Source organism: Otolemur garnettii, unplaced genomic scaffold (genome assembly GCF_000181295.1).
Source record: "Otolemur garnettii isolate 467f Iridium unplaced genomic scaffold, OtoGar3 scaffold00029, whole genome shotgun sequence".
In the NCBI taxonomy this organism is placed as follows: domain Eukaryota; kingdom Metazoa; phylum Chordata; class Mammalia; order Primates; family Galagidae; genus Otolemur; species Otolemur garnettii.
This window is the reverse complement of record NW_003852424.1, coordinates 13,603,201-13,608,488: the sequence shown is the minus strand read 5'-3', so window position 1 is coordinate 13,608,488 and position 5,288 is coordinate 13,603,201. Positions and strand designations below refer to the sequence as shown.

Below are 5,288 nucleotides of genomic sequence, written 5' to 3'. Positions count from 1 at the left end.
ATCATAGCTCACAGCAACCTCCAACTCCTGGGCTCAAGTGAGTCTCCTGCCTCAGCCTCCCAAGTAGCTGGGACTACAGGTGCCCGCCACAACGCCTGGCTGGCTATATTTTGGTTGCAACCATCATTGTTGTTTGGCGGGCCTGGGTTGGATTTGAACCCGCCACCTTAGGTGTATGTGGCTGGCGCCTTAGCCACTTGAGCATCACAGGCACCGAGCCAGTTTCTTCGGTAATTAAGAGTGCATCTGTCACAGTTACTGAACTGGTACGACACAGGATCGTTAACTAAAGCCCACACTTTATTCAGGTTTTTTTGTATTTTCCCCTAACATCCTTTTTCTACCCCAAGACCCCATCCAGAATCCCATATAACATTTAATCATCACATATGTTCAGCCTCCTGTGGGCTGTAACTGTTTCCCCAACTTTGTTTTTGCTTTTTTTGTTTTTTAAGACAGTCTTACTATTTCACTCTTGGTAGAGAGCTGTGGCTTCACAGCTCACAGCAACCTCAAACTCTTGGGCTTAAGCGATTCTCTTGCCTAAGCCTCCAGAGTAGCTAGGACTAGAGTGCCTGCCACAACGCCCAGGTATTTTTTTTTTGTTATAGTTGTCATTGTTGTTTAGCAGGCTGGGGCTGGTTTCAAACCCACCAGCCCTAGTGTGTGTGGCCAGCACCCTAACCACTGACCTATGGGTGCCAAACCTAGCTTTTGATGACCTTGGCAGTTTTAAGGACTGGTAAGGATTTAATGCAGAATGCCCCTCAGTTGAGATTTGTCCACTATGTTTCTCCTGAGTAGACTGGGGTGATGTATTTTGGGAGGAAGACCACAGACGCATATCTCGTGCCTGTAATCCCAGTACTCTGGAAGGTCAAGGAGGTGGATTGCCTGAGCTCACAGGTTTGAGACCAGTGCGAACAAGAATGAGACCTCCCGTCTCTAAAAATAGCAGGGCGTCGTGGAACCTATAGTCCCAGCTACTCGAGAAGCTGAGACAAGAGAATTGCTTGAGCCCAAGAATTTGAGGTTGGTGTGAGCTATGCACAGACACCAGGGCACTCTACTGAGGGTGACAAAACAAAAAATACCCCAGAGATAAAGCACTACACATCAGGCCAAAGGTGCAGAGGCTCAAACACAGCTGAGCTGACTTTGGTCACCTGGATGATGCATGTTTGATGGGCTTTCCTCCTGTCCTTTTTGGCAGGAAGTTGCTGGCTGCAGTCCACACATCAGGGGTGAGAGGCTGTGGTTCACCTCCTTTAGGACAAGAGTATCTACTAAATTAGACATTGTGCAGGACACACTTCTTCCCTATTTATCTTTTACTTTTTTCTTTACTTGCCACTATACAAATTTATTTAACCATTATGTTAATATGGACTGGGGGATATTAACTTTCTACTTTGGGTTATGATCCAGTATGATTTTCTTTTTTCTTTTTTCTTTTTTTTTTGAGACAGAGTCTCAAGCTGTCACCCTGGGTAGAGTGCTGTGGCATTACAGCTCACAGCAACCTCAAACTCTTGGGTTTAAGCAATTCTCTTGCCTTAGTCTCCCAAGTAGCTGGAACTACAGGCACCTGCCACAATGCCCAGCTATTTTTTGGTTGTAGTTGTCATTGTTGTTTGGTGGGCCCAGGGTGGATTCGAACCCACCAGCTCCAGTGTATGTGGCTAGTGCCCTAGTCCCTTGAGCTACAGGTGCGGAGCCAGTATGATTTTTCTCCTTTCCTTTCCTTTCTTCTTTGACACAGTCTCACTATGTTGCCCTGGGTAGATTGCCGTGGCATCACAGCTCATAGCAACCTCAAGCTCTTGGGCTTAAGTGACTCTCTTGCCTCAGTCTCCCAAGTAGCCGGGACTACAGGTGCCCACCACAATGCCCAGCTACTTTTTGGTTGTAGTTGTGATTGTTTGTCAGGCCTGGGCTGGATTCGAACCTGCCAGCTCCAGTGTATGTGGCTGGTGCCGAAGCTGCTGAGCTACAGGAGCCAAGCCCCAGTATGATTTTCTTGCTCAAATTCTCCTAGCTTTGTCCATCAGTTGCCAATCCGGTTAGTTCCTGTGTCTCTTGGAGGTAGCATCATCCTTATGTGATTTTTTTTTTTTTTTTGAGCCTTTCCTTATTTTTTGGAGCTACGAGATTCTCTAGGGTCCTGCTGTCTGCACCAGCTCCATCCTAGAATTGGCCATTTCTTAAAGCAGCCCACTGCTTTTATTGGGGCACCTATTGGAAACCAAGACGTGGGCACTGGGCATGCTCTATGCTAATTTAATGGACCTATAGAAAGTTTTCAAGGTAGTGCTAACTGAAAGGCCAAATGGCCAAATGGAGGCTCGGCACCTGTAGCACAGTGGTTATGGCATCAGCCACACACACTGAGGCTGGAGGGTTCAAACCCATTCTGGGCCAGCTAAACAATGATGACAACTGCAACAAAAGGCATTGTGGCTGGCGCCTGTAGTCCCAGCTTCTTAGGAGGCTGAGACAGGAGAATGACTTAAGCCCAAGAGTTTGAGGTTGCTGTGAGCTGTGACATTAGAACACTCTACAGAGGGCGACACAGTGAGATTGTCTCAAAAAAAAAAAAAAAAACCAAAAAAACCGCCAAATGGAGACAAAATAAAGTGTTTTATAAGCAGGGGGCTACATACCTGGGTTACCTAAGGCAGGGCTGGTGGTGGCCTGGGGAGCAGCAGTCATCCCCAGCCGATCAGTCCCCAGGCTTCATCCAAACCCATTCCACAAGGGTTCGAATCTTGACAGTGCAGGACTCTTGGAGGGTTAGGATTAGGGTTGCTTTCTATCTCAGGAAATCTTGCGTTGCCAAAACTGGGGAGGGCCCAACAGGCAGAGAATCAGTTTTTGTTGAAAAAAATTAGGGATGCAGTTTTAAGCTGAAAGGACCTTCAATTATAAAATTCACCTGACTTATCCGAGCCTCAGTTTCCCCACCTGTGAACATGAGAAAAAGAAACAATATGGAATGAATAGCACTAGCTTTTATTTTATTAATTTATTTTTGAGCGGGTGGGTCTCCCTCATGCTCATCTCCTGAGCTCAGTCCACCTGCCTAGGTCTCCCAAAGCGCTAGGTTTACAGACGTGAGCCACACCACGCACGAATAGCACTAAGCTTTTTGATTAGGGATGAGAAACCCGAAGATAATTCAATTGGGTGAGTCACTTATCTTACAGGAATATTAGTTTCTGCACCCAAGAACTTTAGTAGAAACAAAAATATGGAACGCTTCACGAATTTGCGTGTCATCCTTGCGCAGGGGCCATGCTAATCTTCTCTGTATCGTTCCAATTTTAGTATATGTGCTGCCGAAGCAAGCACAAACATGTGCTCCATCCGCAGTGTATTTATAGTTCCTACTAGCAAATACTTTACAGTAAGGGCGAAATTACTTGAAAACTAACATCCCACTAGTTTTATTTTTAAGTTTAATATTTGGTGTACGTGGTGTACTTATTACCCAGGCTTAGGAAAGTGTTTGCTGTTCTTCCAAATATCGCTACAGTGGCTGCCGGGAATTAACGGCTTATTACCATATATGTAAATAACCCTAGATGCTGGGGCCGTGCGGTAGCCGCCTCCGTCCCAGAAGCCTCTAGAAAGCGGCGGCGCCGCTGAGGCGACTCGTTGATCTGGGGGAAGATGGCGACACCGGAGCCGGGGAGTTAGGGGGGTGTGTACCGTAGACCTCTGCTCGGCTTGGCGCACAGGCTGGCAGGTGAGCGCGCGTCGGCAGGGATCTGGGGCTGAGGGGACAGCCAGCCTCCGGACAGCGTGAGCAGTCTTGGGGAGCACGGCACCTAGAGGCGGGGCTCGCGGGGTCAGTGGGAGGATCTGGAGCAAAGGGTGCTGGGTACGCGGCTTGAGCGCATGGGGCGGAGCCCAGGGAGTAGGGTGGAAGCTCGCGGTGTGGGGTGGTTGGCTGGGTACTCTGTTGGAGGCCTGGAGAGTCTAGGGTCCTTCGGGTGGAGCCTTAGAGTTTAGGGTGGGGCCGGGACTCACAGGGCGAATTGGGGGCGGGGTCCGGAAAGCCAAAGTGATCGCAGAAGGGCGGGTAAAAGACTTGAAGGGCTTGTGGGCCGACCTTGTGAAGTACGGTTGATGGGGGGTAGAAAGTAAGAAAAGTGGGGTGATGATAATTTCATCGTTACTGAGCTTTTGTCACAGTGAAGGCAAACACCTATAACAAATGCCAGGTGCTTAGAAAACCCTGAGGAAATCTTCACTGCTTTTGGTGTTGGGTGTCATTCTGAGCCCCAGGCCAATCCCCTGGCTCCCCCAGTTTGTCTGCCTGGTCTTGACCCAAGGTAGCTCCATCGTCTTGCACATCTCAGGGCTGTTCCTTCCGAGGAGACCCTAATGCTACCCAGTTTCCCCCATTGCTCTCACCATGCCTCTGATGGACCTGTGCAGCCCTGCTGCTGCTACTCTGGACTCTGCCCTTGGATCCCCCAGTTGTTTGGCCCTTTAGACCCAGATGTGTCATGACCCTTCCAGTGTTACTGAACCAAACTGAGATTTACTTATCCAGTGCGGTAAAGCCAGACACTGAAGCTGAAGCTGAGAGTTGCAGTGGGACAAAGAGGCGTTTTATTGCATGGCATGCCTAAGGAGCATCAGCGGCTAATGCTTAAGACCCAAACTCCCCAATGGGTTACAAACAAGGGTTTTTAAAGGCAGGGGCACATTTCAGGAAAGCAAAGGCTGCAGACAAAATCATAAATCAGTGCTGGGGCCATGGCTCACACCTATAATCCCAACCCAGGCTGAGGCAGGGGGATAGTCTGAGGCCAGGAGTTTGAGACCAGCCTGGGCAACACAGTTACACCCTGTCTACAAAAAATAGAAAAATTTGGCTCTGTGTCTGTGGTTCAACAGCTAGGGTGCCAGCCACATACACCAGAGCTTGCGGGTTTGAACCCAGTCCGGACCTGCCAAAACAACAATGACAACTACAACAAAAAAATAGCTGGGCATTGTGGTGGGTACCTGTAGTCCCAGCTACTTGGGGGGCTGAGGCAAGAGAATCGCTTAAGCCTAAGAGTTTGAGGTTGCTGTGAGCTGGCACTTTACCGAGGGCGACATAGTAAGACTCTGTCGGCTCGGCACCTTTGGCTCAGGTGGCTAAGGCTAGTGCCTTAGCCACATACACCTGGGGTGGCAGGTTCGAGTCCAGCCCGGGCCCGCCAAAACAACAATGATGGCTGCAACCAAAAAAAAATGGCCGGGCATTGTGGTGGGTGCCTGTGGTCCCAGCT

The 5,288-nt window shown here is 49.2% G+C and overlaps 1 protein-coding gene and 1 non-coding gene across 3 annotated transcripts in view; one reads left to right on the top strand and one right to left on the bottom strand.

Annotated features, from left to right (window-relative positions):
- Nucleotides 1-3,244: 3,244 nt before the first annotated feature.
- LOC111724957 lies at nt 3,245-3,351 on the bottom strand. The gene has a single exon (XR_002773156.1). It is a non-coding gene; the product is annotated as a U6 spliceosomal RNA (small nuclear RNA).
- A 301-nt stretch (nt 3,352-3,652) lies between these two features.
- Nucleotides 3,653-5,288, top strand: part of MED16 (mediator complex subunit 16) — a 28,209-nt gene continuing 26,573 nt past the window's right edge. For both annotated transcript variants that reach the window (XM_012804526.2, XM_023512542.1), the window contains exon 1: nt 3,653-3,748. The gene's annotated coding sequence lies outside the window, so the exon portion shown is untranslated. The remainder of the gene's footprint in view (nt 3,749-5,288) is intronic.